Consider the following 19,779-nt stretch of genomic DNA (forward strand, 5'->3'; position numbering starts at 1 on the left):
AAGGAGGAGGAAGGCGCTATTAATCGGGGACTCGACAGTCAGGGGGACGGACAGGCGATTTTGCGGAGGCAGGCGGGAGTCTCGCATGGTGGTCTGCCTCCCTGAGGCTGGGATCCAGGATGTCGCTGGGTGAGTCCCAGAAATCCTGAGGTGGGAGGGAGAGGAGCCGGAGGTAGCGGTACATATTGGTACTGCTGATGTGGGTAAGAAGGGGGAAGGGAACATGAAAAAAGAGTATAGGGAATTAGGGAGACAGCTGAGAAGGAGGAAAGCAAAGGTAGTAATCTCGGGATTGCTGCCTGTGCCACGGGAAGGTGAGGAAAGGAATGGAGTGAGGTGGAGGATGAATGTGTGGCTGAGGGAATGGTGCAGGGGGCAGGGATTCAGGTTCCTGGACCTTTGGGACCTCTTTAGGGGCAGGTGTGATCTGTATACTAAAAACGGGTGGCACTTGAATCCCAGGGGGACCAATATCCTGGCAGGAAGGTTGGCTAAGGCTACTGGGGAGAGTTTAAACTAGATAGCTTGGGGGGAGGGGATCAAAGTGACGTGACTGAGAGTGAGGAAGGTAGCTCGCAAACAGAGAAGGGTTATAGGCAGTGCAAGAGGGCAGGTGGACTGGGAACAGAGAAGGGGAGAGGTCAGACCATAGGATTGAGATGTGTCTACTCTAATGCCAGGAGTATAGTGAATAAACAACTAGCTAAAGGAGGAGAGGACTTGGGAGATGTTAGTAGCGCTTCAACAAACCGGGTCCAGATAAAAGCTGGCATGAAGACACTTTGCCTGAATGCACGAAGCATTCGAAACAAAGTAAATGAATTGATGGCACAAATCCATACAAATGAATATGATCTAGTGTCCATCACAGAAACGTGGTTGCAGGGTGACCGGTACTGGGAACTGAATATACAGGGTTATCAGGCATTTAGGAAGGATAGACAGGTAGAAAAAGGAGGTGGGGTAGCTTTGTTAATAAAGGATAATATCAGGACGGTAGTGAGAGACGACATAGGCTCTAAGGAGCAAAACGTGGAATCGTTGTGGGTGGAGATAAGGAATAGTAGGGGGAGAAAGACACTGGTAGGCGTGGTCTATAGGCCCCCAAATAATAACTTAGAGGTGGGGAGGGCTATAAACAAGCAAATAATGGATGCGTGCAAAAGTGGAACGGCAATAATCATGGGGGATTTTAACCTACATATTGATTGGTCGACTCAAATTGGACGTGGAGGGCTTGAGGAAGAGTTCTTGGAATGCTGTCGGGATTGTTTCATTGAACAGTATGTTACAGAACCTACGAGAGAGCGAGCTATCTTGGATCTGGTTCTGTGCAATGAGACAGGTAGGATTAAGGATCTTCTTGTGAAGGATCCTCTTGGGATGAGTGATCATAATATGGTAGAATTTCTGATACAGATGGAGGGTGAGAAAGTAGGGTCCCAAACCAGTGTCCACTGCTTGAACAGAGGGGAGTACGATAGGATGAGGGTGGAATTGGCTAATGTAGACTGGGCGAGCAGACTGGTAGGTAGGACAGCTGAGGAGCAGTGGAGGATTTTTAAGGAGATTTTTTTAAGTACTCAGCAAAAATATATTCCGGTGATAAAGAAGGACTGTAAGAAAAAGGATAACCGGACGTGGATAACGAAGGAAATAAAGGAGAGTATTAAAATAAAATCAGATGCGTACAGAGTGGCCAAAAATAGTGGAGAATTAGTGGATTGGGAAAGCTTTAAAGAAAAACAAAGAACGACTAAGAAAGCGATTAAGAAAGGAAAGATAGATTATGAAACTAAACTAGCTCAAAATATAAAAAATGATAGTAAAAGTTTTTACAAGTATATAAAAAGGACTAGAGTGGCTGGAGTGAATGTTGGACCCTTGGAAGATGAGAGGGGGGATTTAATAGTGGAAAACGAGGAAATGGCTGAGACTTTAAATAAGTTCCTTGTGTCGGTCTTCACGGTGGAAGACACAAATAGTTTGCCGAATATTAGAGATCGAGAGTTGGTGGGAGGGGAGGTCCTTAATACAATTACTGTTACTAAGGAGGTGGTGCTTGGTAGACTAATAGGACTGAAGGTAGACAAGTCCCCGGGCCCGGATGGAATCCATCCCAGGGTACTGAAAGAAATGGCTGAGGTAGTAGCAGATGTGTTAGTAGTAATTTATCAAAATTCGCTGGACTCTGGGGTAGTGCCGGCTGACTGGAAAACAGCTACTGTTACGCCGCTGTTTAAAAAAGGAAGTAGACAAAAGGCGGGTAACTACAGGCCGGTTAGCTTAACGTCCGTAGTTGGGAAGATGCTAGAGTCCATTATTAAAGAGGAAATAACAGAGCACCTGAATAAGAATGGTTCGATCAAGCAGACGCAGCATGGATTCATGAAGGGAAAGTCGTGTTTGACGAATCTACTGGACTTTTATGAAGATGTCACTAGTGCGGTTGACAGAGGGGAACCGGTGGATGTGGTGTTTTTAGATTTCCAGAAGGCGTTCGATAAGGTGCCTCACAAAAGGTTGCTGCAGAAGATTGGGGTACACGGAGTTAGGGGTAAGGTGTTGGCGTGGATTGGGGATTGGCTATCTAACAGGAAGCAGAGAGTTGGGATAAATGGGTGCTTTTCTGGTTGGCAGTTGGTGACCAGTGGCGTGCCGCAGGGATCGGTGCTGGGGCCTCAATTGTTTACCATTTACATAGATGATCTGGAGGAGGGGACTGAATGTAGGGTATTCAAGTTTGCTGATGACACGAAGGTGAGTGGGAAAGCGAATTGCGTGGAGGACGCGGAAAGTCTGCAGAGAGATTTGGATAGGCTGAGCGAGTGGGCGAGGATCTGGCAGATGGAATATAATGTCAGCAAATGTGATGTTATCCACTTTGGAAGAAATAATAGTAAATTGGAATATTATTTAAATGGAGAAAAATTACATCGTGCGACTGTGCAGAGGGACCTGGGGGTCCTTGTGCACGAATCGCAAAAACTCAGTCTGCAGGTGCAGCAGGTGATCAAGAAGGCGAATGGAATGTTGGCCTTTATCGCAAGGGGGATAGAATATAAAAGCAGGGAGGTCTTGCTGCAACTGTACAAGGCACTGGTGAGGCCGCAACTGGAGTACTGTGTGCAGTTTTGGTCCCCTTATTTGCGAAAGGATATATTGGCCTTGGAGGGAGTGCAGAGAAGGTTCACCAGGTTGATACCGGAGATGAGGGGTGTAGCTTATGAGGAGAGATTAAACAGATTGGGTCTGTACTCGTTGGAGTTTAGAAGGATGAGGGGTGATCTTATAGAGACATATAAGATAATGAAGGGGCTGGATAGGGTAGAGGTGGAGAGATTCTTTCCACTTAGAAGGGAAACCAGAACTAGAGGGCACAGCCTCAAAATAAGGGGGGGCCGGTTCAGAACAGAGTTGGGGGGGAACTTCTTCTCTCAGAGGGTAGTGAATCTCTGGAATTCTCTGCCCATTGAAGTGGTGGAGGCTTCCTCGTTGAATATGTTTAAATCACGGGTAGATAGTTTTCTGATCGATAAGGGAATTAGGGGTTATGGGGAGCAGGCGGGTAAGTGGAACTGATTCGCTTCAGATTAGCCATGATCTTGTTGAATGGCGGGGCAGGCTCGAAGGGCCAGATGGCCTATTCCTGCTCCTATTTCTTATGTTCTTTTTAAGAGGAAATTATACTTTTATTGCCTTTATTTTCTTTTCCTTTCTATCTTGTTCACTGTGGACCTTCTCCATAGAACATAGAACATTACAGCGCAGAACAGGCCCTTCGGCCCACGATGTTGCACCGACCAGTTAAAAAAAAACTGTGACCCTCCAACCTAAACCAATTTCTTTTCGTCCATGAACCTATCTACGGATCTCTTAAACGCCCCCAAACTAGGCGCATTTACTACTGATGCTGGCAGGGCATTCCAATCCCTCACCACCCTCTGGGTAAAGAACCTACCCCTGACATCGGTTCTATAACTACCCCCCCTCAATTTAAAGCCATGCCCCCTCGTGCTGGATTTCTCCATCAGAGGAAAAAGGCTATCACTATCCACCCTATCCAAACCTCTAATCATCTTATATGTTTCAATAAGATCCCCTCTTAGCCGCCGCCTTTCCAGCGAAAACAATCCCAAATCCCTCAGCCTCTCCTCATAGGATCTCCCCTCCATACCAGGCAACATCCTGGTAAACCTCCTCTGCACCCTCTCCAAAGCCTCCACATCCTTCCTGTAATGTGGGGACCAGAACTGCACACAGTACTCCAAGTGCGGCCGCACCAGAGTTGTGTACAGTTGCAACATAACGCTACGACTCCTAAATTCAATCCCCCTACCAATAAACGCCAAGACACCATATGCCTTCTTAACAACCTTATCTACTTGATTCCCAACTTTCAGGGATCTATGCACACATACACCTAGATCCCTCTGCTCCTCCACACTATTCAAAGTCCTCCCGTTAGCCCTATACTCAACACATCTGTTATTCCTACCAAAGTGAATTACCTCACACTTCTCCGCATTAAACTCCATCCGCCACCTCTCGGCCCAACTTTGCAACCTGTCTAAGTCTTCCTGCAAACTACGACACCCTTCCTCACTGTCTACCACACCACCGACTTTGGTGTCATCAGCAAATTTGCTAATCCACCCAACTATACCCTCATCCAGATCATTAATAAATATTACAAACAGCAGTGGCCCCAAAACAGATCCCTGAGGTACACCACTTGTAACCGCACTCCATGATGAATATTTACTATCAACCACCACCCTCTGTTTCCTATCCGCTAGCCAATTCCTGATCCAATTTCCTAGATCACCCCCAATCCCATACATCTGCATTTTCTGCAGAAGCCTACCATGGTGAACCTTATCAAACGCCTTACTAAAATCCATATATACCACGTCCACTGCCTTGCCCCCATCCACCTCCTTGGTCACTTTCTCAAAAAACTCAATAAGGTTAGTAAGGCACGACCTACCTGCCACAAAACCATGCTGACTATCACCTATCAATTCATTACTCTCCAAATAACTATAAATCCTATCCCTTATAATTTTTTCCAACATCTTGCCGACAACAGAAGTGAGACTCACCGGTCTATAATTCCCGGGGAAGTCTCTGTTCCCCTTCTTAAACAATGGGACAACATTCGCTAACCTCCAATCTTCTGGTACTATACCAGAGGCCAACGACGACCTGAAGATCAGAGCCAGAGGCTCTGCAATCACTTCTCTTGCCTCCCATGATGATGCTAATTCTACTTGTAACCAGCTATTGTCAGCCACACAGTGATCTGGATTGTTAACTTCCTATTTTCCCTCCTTTGTTAATTGTCCTATTTTTCCTGCGGGAAATCGCACATACTCATTAAATATAGGTACAGTACTATATTTGGAACACCCCTTGGTATTGGTGAACCAATCCATTAAACCGTCACACTATAAACCTGATGTTTTTTGGTTTCTATGCTGAATTAATTTTGTTTAATTTGCTAAGGAGTGTCATATAAAGCGGTAAAAGCTGCAGTTGTAAAGCTCTAGTTGGACTGCAGCTAGAGCGCTGTGTTCAGTTTTGGGCACTGAAAATCAAGGAAGATACAATATGATTTTAAAAGTTTGCTGTTTTCCATTGCCCATTATAATCTCACCTGCATTTGCCTTTAATGGACCCTTGAAAAGGGTGTGCAGGGTAGATTCAGCACAATGGAATTGGGGCTAAAACATTATAAATTGAGAAAAAGTTGCGTAGACGAGAGTTTTATTCCATTGAGTATAGAAAATTGAGAATTTGACCGTGTCTATTTATCCACTCTACTACTTCCAATGGGTGAGCCCAGAAAAGAAGAGCATAAGCTTTTTTAAAATTAGAACTAGACCTTTCTGGGATGCTGTCAGGGAGCACAACATGCAAAGTATAGTGGGAGACTGGAATATCTTCCCTTAAAAAGATAGAGACTGCAGGTTAATTTAAAAATTAAAAACTGAGATTTTTTTTGTATGCGTATTATGGAATATTAACCTGATGTGGAGATGCCAGCGTTGGACTGGGGTGAACACAGTAAGAAGTCTCACAACACCAGGTTAAAGTCCAACAGGTTTATTTGGTAGCAAATACCAAAGCTTATGGTATTTGCTACCAAATAAACTTGTTGGACTTTAACCTGGTGTTGTGAGACTTCTTACTATATTAACCTGAGGCAGGTAATGGAGTTGACATTCCGAATAGCCATGTTCCAATTGAATGACAGAGCAGACTCAGTGGACTGAAAAGCCTATTCCTTTTTCCAAAGTATTTGGTCCAACACAAAATCAAATACTTACCACTAAGAGACAAAGGCATCAATTGTTTAGTTAAGCAAGCATAATCAACAAATGAGGTGAGAGATAATATCAAGCTAAAGGAAAACATTTCTAATTTAATGCAAGGGAAAGTGAAAAACGAGCTGATTGCAACAGCTACATAAAGCAGCAAAAATAAAGTTAGAAGAGATACAAAGGGAATATGGATAAAAATCTTGCAGTGGTTATAGTAGTGGACGAAAGATTTTTCCAAACACGTCAAGAGTGAAGAAGGAAAATGTGGGTTCATTAAAAGCAAATATAAATGAGATGATAATGGACAATAGGAAGTGGCAGACTTTTCCATTTTCACAGTGAAGAGAATAAGAACAAGCAGAATGATGTAAACTAAATTCACTGAAACAAAGGAACTGGTTGTTTTTAAATGGAAAGAATGATGGGGCACGAGAGCTAAATTTCCAGAAACTGATGATGCAATGAACAGGTGAGGAAATTGCAGCTGAGTAATTCATAATTTTCAAAAGCTTCAGAAATTCTGCTTTTGAATTGTAAAATTGCAACTGCTACTGCTTTACTTCAGAAGGAAAGGAGAAAGCCAAGTTCTTCCAGCCCAATAAGCTTAATCTGGATTGTGAGAAAATTAGAATCTATCATCAGGGACACAGTAACTGAGCAGTGGGATAAGCATGAGCTAATCAAAAAATCAGCAAGGATTTATTTCAAATTTCCAGCATCCACACTATTTTTATGATTGATTATACATCCATCTAATCCAATCAAAGTCACAAGGACTAATCCAATCAAGGTCACAAGAATAGGAAGTATCCATACATGTTGTCTATATGGACTTCCAAAACACATTCGATATGGATCCACATAAAATTATCAGCGAACAAAGAACAGTACAGCACAGGAAACAGGCCCTTCGGCCCTCCAAGCCTGTGCCGCTCCTTGGTCCAACTAGACCAATCGTTTGTATCAAATCGTTTGTAGCAAAATGAAAAAATATAGAATTTAGGTGTCAAGAATTGTTTGGGAGATAAGGAAAAGAGAAAAGGGATAAAAGCATATTCTCTGGCAGCATCTGACTAGAGGTGTTGCCTCGGGATACTGGTTCCTCAAGTCTATCATGAACATCAGTGACTTTGTTAAAGGAATAGGGTGCTGCATTCATGTTCCTGGATGTTGCTATGGTAGGTACAATAAATAGTGTAGATGAATGAAGTAACAAAGGGACATAGTTTTTCTTATTAACTTTTTCTGTCTGATAGATGGGAGTGTATGTCGGGGTGTGTGAGGTAAGACAGTTTGGGGAAAAACTTCAGTGCATTGCGCTGAAACGAGTTTAGTGGCAGGGGAAGGGGTTCATTGAAGCCAGCCACTTTCCTACCTCTGCCCTGATTTAAGTCTGCACTGGGGACGTATATGGATGGGTGCAAGTGAATTAATGCCCACTTAAGGGCCCCACATGTCATCAGTGGGCTGGGTGTTCACCATGTGAGCAACCCAAGAAAAACCCTGTTGGGGTTTATAGTGGGCTCCTGGGGTGGGAGGGGGAAAACGCCCTCAGTGTCAGGGGTGAGAACGAATGAAGAAATACATTGGACTCTGATTCTCTGTTTTCACAGGTGCTGCCAGACTGCTGAGATTTTCCAACACTGTTTTTGTTTATATTTTAATGTAACTGTGTACTTTACTTTTGCTCTCTGTTGAAATTCAAGCTTGACCTAATATTTTGCCTGACAGAGGCTGCTGCCATGTCCCATTATTCGCTTCGTGCAGTTGTGGATGGATTTGAGTTTAAAGAAGGAGTAGGTTTCGGCAAAAAAGAGGCCAAGTACAGTTCTGCCAAAATTGCATTGAAACAACTCCGCCAACAGTTACAGAAAATCACACCTAAGGGTAAGGCACCTGTTTCTGCACCACCGTTCTTTGCTTATATACAGCACATGCAATTGAAATCAATGTAATGAAAAGTCTCCATACAGGATATAGCATTAAGCAGCAGTTGACTAAATGCTTGGCGGGGTTTAAGTTGCATTTTAGAGAAGGGAGTGCAAGGTAGAGGGGAAAAGACTTTTTGGAGAGATTTGCACATCTTGGAGCCTACTTTCGTAATGTATGATGTGGAGATGCCGGCGTTGGACTGGGGTAAACACAGTAAGAGTTTTAACAACACCAGGTTAAAGTCCAACAGCTTTATTTGGTAGCAAATGGCATTAGCTTTCGGAGCGCTGTTCCTTCATCAGATGGAGTGGATATGTGCTCTCAAACAGGGCAGGCAGAGACACAAAATCAAGTCACTGAATACTGATTAGAATGCGAATCTTTACAGCTGATCAGGTCTTAAAGATACAAACAATGTGAGTGGAGGGAGCATTAGGCACAGGTTAAAGAAATGTGTATTGTCTCCAAACAGGACAGCCAGTGAGATTCTGCAAGTCCAGGAGGCAAGCTGTGGGGGTTACCGATAGTGTGACATGAACCCAAGATCCCAGTTTAGGCCGTCCTCATGTGTGCGGAACTTGGCTATCAGTTTCTGCTCAGCGACGCTGCGTCGTGTGTCGTGAAGGCTGCCTTGGAGAATGCTTACAGTGCAGAGTCGCTGAGCAGAAACTGATAGCCAAGTTCTGCACACATGAGGACGGCCTAAACCGGAATCTTGGGTTCATGTCACACTATCGGTAACTCCCACAGCTTGCCTCCTGGACTTGCAGAATCTCATTGGCTGTCCTGTCTGGAGACAATACACATTTATTTAACCTGTGCCTAATGCTTCCTCCACTCACATTGTCTGTATCTTTAAGACCTGATCAGCTGTAAAGATTTGCATTCTAATCAGTATTCAGTAACTTGATTTTGTGTCTCTGTATGCCCTGTTTGAGAGCAGATATCCACTCCATCTGATGAAGGGGCAGTGCTCCGAAAGCTAATGGCGTTTGCTACCAAATAAACCTGTTGGACTTTAACCTGGTGTTGTTAAAACTCTTACTTCGTAATGTATGTCAGCCCAAACCTCCGGACTAATATTATTTTTCCAATTCCCACCCCCGTGCACATATTATTATGTGAATAGAGATTATTATGTTGCCTGACGAGGTAGATTGGTAATTGTTGATAAAGTGAGATTGATTGAATAACTGCCCGTTAGAAAATTAAGGGCCAGTTTGTTTTCCTAGTCAGTGGTAGTGAGATGGGTCCATACCTGATTTGCTGGGTCAGATTTTCCCAGAAATCAGCAAAGGTCAATGGTGTGTGGGAAAAGCAGCATTGAACCTGCTGACAGCAATGGGACTTTGAAAAAGAAAATCAAAGGACGAGTCCCACAATTTATTGCGAGCAGGGTGACCTCTGATTCACCTGGCGGGGGGTGGGCGGTGCCTGATAATATGTTGTTATATTCAAATGATGTTCCCGGTGTTTGTTTAATGTCAGGGAATGTGACCCATCACTGATTTTGGGGGGAGGGGGCAACAATTACACCGTGGGTTTATGTCGATGTAAAACACAATTTGGCAGTTCTTGTGATATTTCCATCTCCCATTGCAAACCGTCCTAATGGGAGCAGAAAATCTCGGCCCCTATTTTAACTTACTGGATTTTAGACTGGGAAGGGGCAGCTGGTCCAGATTTAAATTGCAAAGTTGTGGCTGATGATGTCATTGGGGCACACCCTGCGTGGGACCTTTTCTGTGCACCTGACACTCCCATCTTAATTTCATGCTCCTTAAGTGGCTCTTCCTTTAGGTCGGAGCCCGTATCTGCACGTGTTAATGAAACTTGGAGGTTAATATCTCCCACGTATTGCATTCTTGAATCTGGACAATTTGTGGTGCACTTTAGCTCAGGCATGCACAATGCCTGTTTCAAATTCATCTGTAGATTCCATTGCAACATCATATATGGGCAATTTCTACCACTTGAAGCTAGCATTGCTGTCGAGCATGCACAGAGTAAGATATAGGATTATGACTTAAGACATCAGTGCTTCCCATTGGAAATCTTCAAAAATCCATCCATAGCTAAAAGCCTTTAGTACTGTTGGTCAAGGACTGAGGTAGGCTTATTCCTTAATCTAGGTTTTAGATGAAAGTTATATCCAAATGTTGCCTGAGAATTGATTTCACAGCTGGCCTTTTCCAGATAATGGATAACTCCAGTTTTGTAAGGCATACTTTTTCATTTTTCTGGTACATTAAATGTTCTTTGTTGTCTTAGTGTTTAGATATGGTGATTAAATGAGTGTCTTTACCTTGGGTGCTTCGAAATATGTACCATTTAAAGGAGAAATTGAAAACAACAACTTGCACTCATGGAGCACTGTTAACTTTGCAACACAGGAGTGTTGTTGTCAAATTAAAGATTGAGATGAAAAGTTTAGTCAAGAGGTAGCTTTTCAGTCGCTTCTTAGAGGTAAAGTTTTGGAAGAGAATTCCTGAGGTTGTGTCCGAGGCAGCTGAAGATATATATTCCCACCAAGATGGCACCAGAGCGAGGAGTTTGCTTGCAAGCTGTGCCCAGCATACCTTCTAATTCTATCTTTTACTCTCGTTCTATGCTTCTAAAACTTCATTCTAACTCTTTTAAGCTCTGTAACAATGACACCCTAGCTATGACTGTAACACTACATTCTGCACTCTCTCGTTTCCTTCTCTATGAACTGTATGCTTTGTCTGTATCGCGCACAAGAAACAATACTTTTCACTGTATACTAATATAATGTGACAATATAAATCAAATATATTCTGCAAATAGAGCAATGCAAATTGGAAATGTGGAGGAGGCTAAACTGGAGGAGTGCAAGATCTCTGGGGGTTGTGGAGCTGAATGACTTACAAAAATAGGGTGGGTTGAGGCCATTGAGTGGAGGGGGAAGAATTTGAAAGCAATGGTGGAAATTTTAAAATTGAGACATTTCTAGGTTGGGGGTGAAGGTGTAAGTGGGACTTGATATGAAAGGATTAGGAAGGAACAGGCTTGTTGATAGTTCTTCCTGAGATTTTTTTTACAGTCAGAATGAAGAATATTTCCTTTCTCTCCCCACCCCCCCCCCCCCCCCCGCCCCGCACAAATTGTCAGTAAGTATAGAATACATTACCCTCATGAGACTATTACCCTCATAGTAACTGTAGTAACCTATAACTACAGTAACCAGTAACATAACAAGTAACATCATAACCCTCATAGTAAAGTTAAAAAACTTCAAACAAAAGTTTTCTGAAAATACAAATACACCACATCAACTCGTTAACCCTTATCTATTCTGGTAGTTACATCCTCAAAAAACTCCAGTAGGTTTGTCAGACATGATTTCTCTTTCATAAATCCAGGTTGATTTTGTCTAATTCTATTGATATCTTCCAGATGTCCTGTAATCAGATCCCTTGCAATAGACACTAGCATTTACCCTGCTGCCGATGTTAGGCTAACTAGTCTGTAATTCCCTGTTTTATCCCTCCCTCCTTTTTTAATAGCGGAGTTACAGTTGCACCCTCCAATCTTCTGTGACTGTTCCAGAATCTACAAAATTTTGGAAGATGACAACCAACACCACGGTGGCACAGTGGTTAACACGGCTGCCTCACAGCACCAGGGACCTGGGTTTGATTCCTGACTTGGGTCACTGTCAGTGTGGAGTTTGCATGTTCTCTCTCTGTCTGTGTGGGTTTCCTCCAGGTGCTCCGGTTTCCTCTCTCAGTCCAAAGATGTGTAAGTTAGGTGAATTGGCCATAGTAAATTCTCCCTCAGTGTACCCGAACAGGCGCTGGAGCGTGGCGACTAGGGGATTTTCACAGTAACTCTTGCAGTGTGAATGTGAGTCTACTTGTGACAATAATAAATAAACTTTAAAAACAAAATTTGAAGGGGTCAGATTGAATAAAGAGAAAATGAAATCTCAACATAGAGTCAGGGTGGTCAAGAAGTGTGTATCAATCTAATGATGCATTGAAGAGTCAGAGAGATGCTGTTCTCCAGCTACTGGAAGAAGAAACCTGCAGCAACAAAGGTGTGGCTGCGGAGGTCTGGAGCATTCTGCCACACCAAAACAACCTAACCAGGCCAGAAAAGGTGAGTGCATTCACCTGCAGCCTGTGTACACATTACCACCCTCACCCTACTCTGCTTTGTCAATCCTATTCTAGCACGCAACCTTTCATGCTCACATTTCAAATGCAATGTGTATTTCTTTGTGTCTCTATCCAGTTGCCCATCCATCACTGATAGTCACCCTAATTGGGATGGAATTTGATGTCTCACCCTGATAGATGTCCTCACTAAATAGAATGCATCCATTGGGTGAAAACATACGATTACAGCCAATGATAGATCTACTCATCTTGTCCGCTACAAGAGAATAGAATCCAGATCTGTAAGGGGAGAACTAGAGGTGGTTGTCCACAGATTTCCTAGCTGACAAATATGGAGGATGAAGTGTGGGGATCAGTGGCATTTTGGTGTTCCTGCCCACCAAAGAGGAATAAATTGAGACCTCAGCTAACTGGTGGCAATTAAGTAAGATGTTTCTCTCCATGTGTGGTTCCATTGACAAACGAGGGAGCTTTATTAAAACCAACTTTATAAAGCAATAGTTTAACTATAAGAAATGAATTAGCTAGCATTTGAACAATACCTAAGCATGACAAGATACCATTCTTAACTGCTAATCTATCTCTTAGTTGTAATTTGAGCAATATTCCTTATAGAGTTAAAACCCCTCTTCAAAATCAGTTAGCAAAAATCACAGGGCATATGTGCTTGTACTTGTTAACATCCTAGAGCTTTTTGTACACCTCTGGAGAGATGGTTTCAGAGAGGACCACCCATTTTAAACAGCTCCAGTCAGCAAATGCTCTTGATTTTAAAAATGAAACTAAAGCACTGTCTTTCCTGCAAGCTTAGCGCCTCCCATTAATCACATTATTCCTCTCAATGCTCCAGATCAAAACCCTAAGGGAAACTCAGTAAACAAAACTGCATCAACTCTTTGGACAAAGAAACTATTAGCTAAAATCAGTCATTATCCTGCTTTCTCAACATTTGAGCCTCCTGCTGCCCAGATAAATCTTGATTTGATTTTTTATTGTCATATGTATTAGTATGCAGTGAAAAGCATTGTTTCTTGCGTTATACAGACAAAGCATAAGGAAGGAAAGAAGGCAAGAAAATAAAAAATTTGGGCGGCATGGTAGCACAGTGGTTAGCACTGCTGCCTCACAGCGCCAGGGACCCGGGTTCAATTCCCAGCTTCGGTCACTGTCTGTGTGAAGTTTGCACATTCTCCCCGTGTCTGCATGGGTGTCCTCCGGGTGCTCTGGTTTCCTCCCACAGTCTAAAGATCATAGAAACCCTACAGTGCAGAAAGAGGCCATCTGGCCCATCGAGTCTGCATCGACCACAATCCCACCCAGGCCCTATCCCCATATCCCTACACATTTACCCGCTAATCCCTCTAACCTACGCATCTCAGGACAGTAAGGGGCAATTTTAACATGGCCAATCAACCTAACCCGCACATCTTTGGACTGTGGGAGGAAACCGGAGCACCCAGAGGAAACCCACGCAGACACGAGGAGAATGTGCAAACTCCACACAGATAGTGACCCAAGCCGGAACTTGAACCCAGGTCCCAGGAGCTGTGAAGCAGCAGTGCTAACCACTGTGCTACCGTGCCGCCCACGGTATGTGCGGGTCAGGTGCATTGGCCATGCTAAATTGCCCCTTAGTGTCAGGGGGACTAGCTAGGGCAAATGCATGGGGTTATGGGGAGAGGACCTGGGTGGGATTGTGGTCAGTGCAGACTCGATGGGCTGAATGGCCTCCTTCTGCACTGTAGGATTCTCTGAAAGGAGAGAGTGCAGAATGTAGTGTTACAGTCACAGCTCGGGTGTAGAGAAAGATCAACTTAATGCAAGATAGGTCCATTCAAAAGACTGATGGCAGCAAGGAAGAAGCTGTTTTTGAGTCGGTTGGTATGTGACCTCAGACTTTTGTATCTTTTTCCCCGGTGGAAGAAGGTGGAAGAGAGTATGTCCAGGGTGCGTGGGGTCCTTGATTATACTGGTTGCTTGTATATAACAGTGTATAGAGCAGTGTATAACACTGAGCTTGTATATTGCAGTGTATAACACTGAGGGGTATGGACCAGTGAATAGGCAGCTGCTGTACCCTCTGGATGAAGGGTTAATGGTGAGGGGACATAATTTAAAGGTGAGAAGCAGGGGGTTTAGAAGGAATTTAAAGAAAGATATTTTCACCCAGTGGGTAGTGGGAGTCTGGAATGTACTGCCTGGGAGGGTGGTAGAGGTGGGAACCCTCACAACCTTTAAAAGGAGCATGGAGGAGCTCTTAAAATGTCATAACATTCAAGGATATGGGCCACGTTCTGGAAAGTGGAATTGCTGTCGATTTTGTGTAGTATTATTGGTGCAGACTCAATGGGTCGAAAAGCCTCTTCTGAACATATAGTGCAACACTTTTCTGTGTTCTAAATTGTTCATGTGTTCTGATGGTAGAATTGCATTTTATTGGAGACCAATTTCTTTTTAACCTAGTGTGAATTACAGGATTTCACACAGCACAATTCTATAACAGAGAGAGTAGCATTTACAAAATGCTTTTACTCCATCATCGCAGTGAGTTACTTCACTTGTTTCCTCTGCAGTAGGTACAGTGCATTCTGCTTGCATTGGAGATGAAAACTGTGCTTGCCAGAAATCTGAAGTAAATGCAGCGTCGGCAGAAAACATGCAGCAATCGGCATCTCAAAGCCAAACAAGCGGAAAAGACTGGAAACAGACAGCAGGTCAATTATTATCTGTGGAGTGAAAGGGCAAGTTAGTGTTTTGGGTGAATGTCCTGAAGCAAAACTGAGAAAGAAAGGATAAAGAAACATTTTAGCTCGCTTGGAAAAGTAGATGGGTAAAAGCTGGTGTGTAGCATTTCAACAAGCACCCCAGTCACGCAGTAAATTAATGAGCTGAAGTGAGAGACCTTTCAGTTGGGATTGTTTGGCATTGCCTCAGTTAGGAGCTGCCCTATCTTCTGTTTGTCTGCTCTTTCAAGTTCTGCTTGTACTGTTGCCCAATAAATTTTCATTTTAGTAATTCCAAAATAAGAATATTCTTTGAAAGTTCTGGGTATAGATTTGTTTGGCTGAAAGGAAGAGCAAATTTGAACGATCTTTCTTTAATGAGGAAAAATAATGCCCCCAACAAATCTGAACAAATGATGATTATGATGACAGCTGTGTAGTATCACCAGATTCCACTTGAATAGAGACCAATAACTCAACAGTGCAACCAACAGTGGGATAATGGTAATGGTGTTGTTTGGACAGCTAATTCTATCAGAAATTTAGGAAAATTTAAGGGGACGGCAATGCTAAACATTTTGCATCCTAAAACAGACTGAATATTTTTGCTTTAATTGCAATGTTCTTGCTAATATTTGCCTCTGTGTATATAACAGAGTTGTGATGTGGAGATGCCGGCGTTGGACTGGGGTAAAGACAGTAAGAGTTTTAACAACACCAGGTTAAAGTCCCAACAGGTTTATTTGATAACAAATACTATTAGCTTTTGGAGCGCTGCTCCTTCGTCAGATGGAGTGGAAATCTGCTCTCAGCAGTTTGAGAGCAGATTTCCACTCCATTTGGCGAAGGAGCAGCGCTCCGAAAGCTAATGGTATTTGCTACCAAATAAACCTGTTGGACTTTAACCTGGTGTTGTTAAAACTCTTACTGTGTATAACAGTTCTGATGTGGAGATGCCGGCGTTGGACTGGGGTAAACACAGTAAGAAGTTTAACAACACCAGGTTAAAGTCCAACAGGTTTATTTGGTAGCAAAAGCCACACAAGCTTTCGAGGCTCTAAGCCCCTTCTTCAGGTGAGTGGGAATTCTGTTCACAAACAGAATTTATAAAGACACAGACTCAATTTACATGAATAATGGTTGGAATGCGAATACTTACAACTAATCCAGTCTTTAAGAAACAAAACAATGGGAGTGGAGAGAGCATCAAGACAGGCTAAAAAGATGTGTATTGTCTCCAGACAAGACAGCCAGTGAAACTCTGCAGGTCCACGCAACTGTGGGAGTTACAAATATTGTGACATGAACCCAATATCCCGGTTGAGGCCGTCCTTGTGTGTGCGGAACTTGGCTATCAGTTTCTGCTCAGCGACTCTGCGCTGTCGTGTGTCGCGAAGGCCGCCTTGGAGAACGCTTACCCGAATATCAGAGGCCAAATGCCCATTTCGGCCTCTGATATTCGGGTAAGCGTTCTCCAAGGCGGCCTTCGCGACACACGACAGCGCAGAGTCGCTGAGCAGAAACTGATAGCCAAGTTCCGCACACACAAGGACGGCCTCAACCGGGATATTGGGTTCATGTCACAATATTTGTAACTCCCACAGTTGCGTGGACCTGCAGAGTTTCACTGGCTGTCTTGTCTGGAGACAATACACATCTTTTTAGCCTGTCTTGATGCTCTCTCCACTCCCATTGTTTTGTTTCTTAAAGACTGGATTAGTTGTAAGTATTCGCATTCCAACCATTATTCATGTAAATTGAGTCTGTGTCTTTATAAATTCTGTTTGTGAACAGAATTCCCACTCACCTGAAGAAGGGGCTTAGAGCCTCGAAAGCTTGTGTGGCTTTTGCTACCAAATAAACCTGTTGGACTTTAACCTGGTGTTGTTAAACTTCTTACTGTATAACAGAGTTGGACAGAGATCCCACAGATCTTCCACAGATCTCCCACTCACCTGACGAAGGAGCAGTGCTCCGAAAGCTAGTGGCGTTTGCTACCAAATAAACCTGTTGGACTTTAACCTGGTGTTGTTAGATTCCTTACTGTGTTTACCTCAGTCCAACGCCAGCATCTCCACATTATAACAGAGTTGTACATAATAAAAATTGAATTTTGGACACGCGGTTACAGTGGTTGTGCTTGGGTTGGAATTTTCAGTTGTCGACTTGCTGCTAGCTCAGCCTCCTGTGTTTGAAGCTGCAGTGATTCCCTTGGATGAACTCCGATTGCTGGTCTCAGAGGCCTTAACCAGCTACTCTAAATGCCCTGAGCCTGGGTGAAGCCAGGCCCTAACCTCTCTGTACATGCTCTGGGTTCAGCCTATCTTTTTTGGACTTGGTTCCCCTGCTGTGCTCCAGAATGAAGGCGGAGCAGCTGACTGGCACAGGTGATTGCATCATGACTACTGGCAGGAAGCCAGCCACAGACCTGCATGATAATCTTATCACAAACAAGTTGGGTGAGGGTCGAATTTGTTTCTACTCATCAGGAAAACAAATGTCAGGATGGTATTTTAGGAGCATGCAAGGCAATAAGTGTGCATTCTCTGTGACTTGCACTCTTGGGAAGTCTTCAACAGCAATTAAGCCTAATCCTCCTCCTACTTGTCTCTGTTCCCATTGAAGGAGTGTTCCTTCTGATTTTGGAGCCTTGATGATCACTTTACATTATAGTGGGCTGCAAACTGCAGTGTCATTGGAGACACCTTCTGCAGCCTGGAATGTGTGCAAACTGCATAAAATTATGGGCCACAGTGACCTTCATAATGACAAGGATTGGGATCCATGCTCTGGTCCAAAGCTCAAGTTATTGCTGCAACAGGTGACAGAACTTGGTGCTGTCCACCAGTATGAAGCAAAGGTGGCTGAGATGTTGCTTCTCATTAAAGTTCAGTGGAAGTGCTGCCTGGAGGTTGGCTGTGGGTATGGCCTCCAAGATACTGTTCTTTTCCTCATTCATCTTCCTCTTGCTCTCATTACTTGGTCACAATACTTCCATCCTCCAGCCATAAAGGCAGGCTCTACCAGAACACCCAGGAATGCTGATAACTTGTTTCAAAGGCAGGGCAGCACTGCTAAGAGCAAAGAACTCTTAAATATTTTAATGGACTCTTAAATATTTCTGACATGTGCCCTGGCTATGTGTTGTGAGGTTGTATGTTTTCTCATGAAGAAGTCTAAAGGCTTCTTTGATTGAACAATAACTGTTTATGAATAATGGTTTATGGTTCATATCCATAGATCTCTGAAGGTTGCCACTCAAGTGGATAGAGCCGTGAAGAAGGCCTATAGTATATTGGCATTCATTAACAGGGGGTTTGAGTTTAAGAGGCGTGGGGTTATGCTGCAACTGTACAGGACCTTGGTGAGACCACGTTTGGAATATTGTGTGCAGTTCTGGTCACCTCACTAATAAGAAGGATGTGGAGACACTGGAAAGAGTGCAAAGGAGATTTACCAGGATGCTGCCTGGTTTGGAGGGTAGGTCTTATGAGGAAAGGTTGAGGGAACTTGGGCTTTTCTCTTTGGAGCGGAGGAGGTTGAGAGGAGACTTGATAGAGGTTTATAAGATGATGAGGGGGATAGATAGAGTGAACGTTCAAAGACTATTTCCTCGGGTGAACTAGGGGGCATAACTATAGGGTTCATGGTGGGAGATATAGGAAGGATGTCCGAGGTAGGTTTTTTACTCAGAGAGTGGTTGGGGTGTGGAATGGACTGCCTGCAGGGATAGTGGAGTCAGAAACTTTAGGAACATTTAAGAAGCTATTGGATAGGCACATGGAGTACTTTGGGATGATAGGGAGGAAATAGCTTGATTTGGGTTTCAGATAAAGCTCGGCACAACATCGTGGGCCGAAGGGCCTGTTCTGTGCTGTCCTGTTCTATGAATAACTTTATACTTGTATATAAAATGTAGTCCTGACTAGGTGCTATAAGCATGCCAACTTCTACCAGACACATTCCTAAACACTTACTACTTCCACATGACTCTAAACATCATAATGTGGGTGGTACTGTTTCCCCCAGTCCCGCATTAACCCTTACAGTCCTGACTAATAATACACTGTGCAGGAGCCCAGTCCAGAATGCTGGGTAGATGGCTTCTGATGCAGGAAAGACACACTGTCCATCTTATTGGGTGCCCAAGATGAAACAGGTGTGGTCAAGAATTTCTAGGCTGGTAGGTTCTTCCTAGTTATTAGCATGGCAGTTTAAATAACATTTCTACTATTGCAACCTGGACTGTACCCAGACCAAGGAAAAGTTTGTCCCTTCTTTGCCGTTCTGCCATTGATATTGCTTTCTTGCTATTTAAATGCCAAAAAACAGGGTTGGATTATTTAAAGTGGGAATTTACTGCAACAGTTATATTTAACCACTGCAGATATTGTCAGGTGTAAGCCATTTATTTTCTGCTTATTGAAAAGCGGTCCAAAAGAGTGCCAAATAAGGAAGTTGGATTGATTACATGATGACAGCTGCAATTATATCAATGAAAGCAGTAGCTAAAGTGATCCTAGGGCAGCAAACGCATCACAATACCCAGATGATAGGGGAGAAAAAAACCAGAGGGCATGGGTTAAGGGTGAAAGGAGAAAAGTTTAAAGGGAATATTAGGGGGGGCTTCTTCACGCAGAGAGTGGTGGGAATGTG

This window comes from Mustelus asterias, chromosome 24, assembly GCF_964213995.1.
Source record: "Mustelus asterias chromosome 24, sMusAst1.hap1.1, whole genome shotgun sequence".
In the NCBI taxonomy this organism is placed as follows: domain Eukaryota; kingdom Metazoa; phylum Chordata; class Chondrichthyes; order Carcharhiniformes; family Triakidae; genus Mustelus; species Mustelus asterias.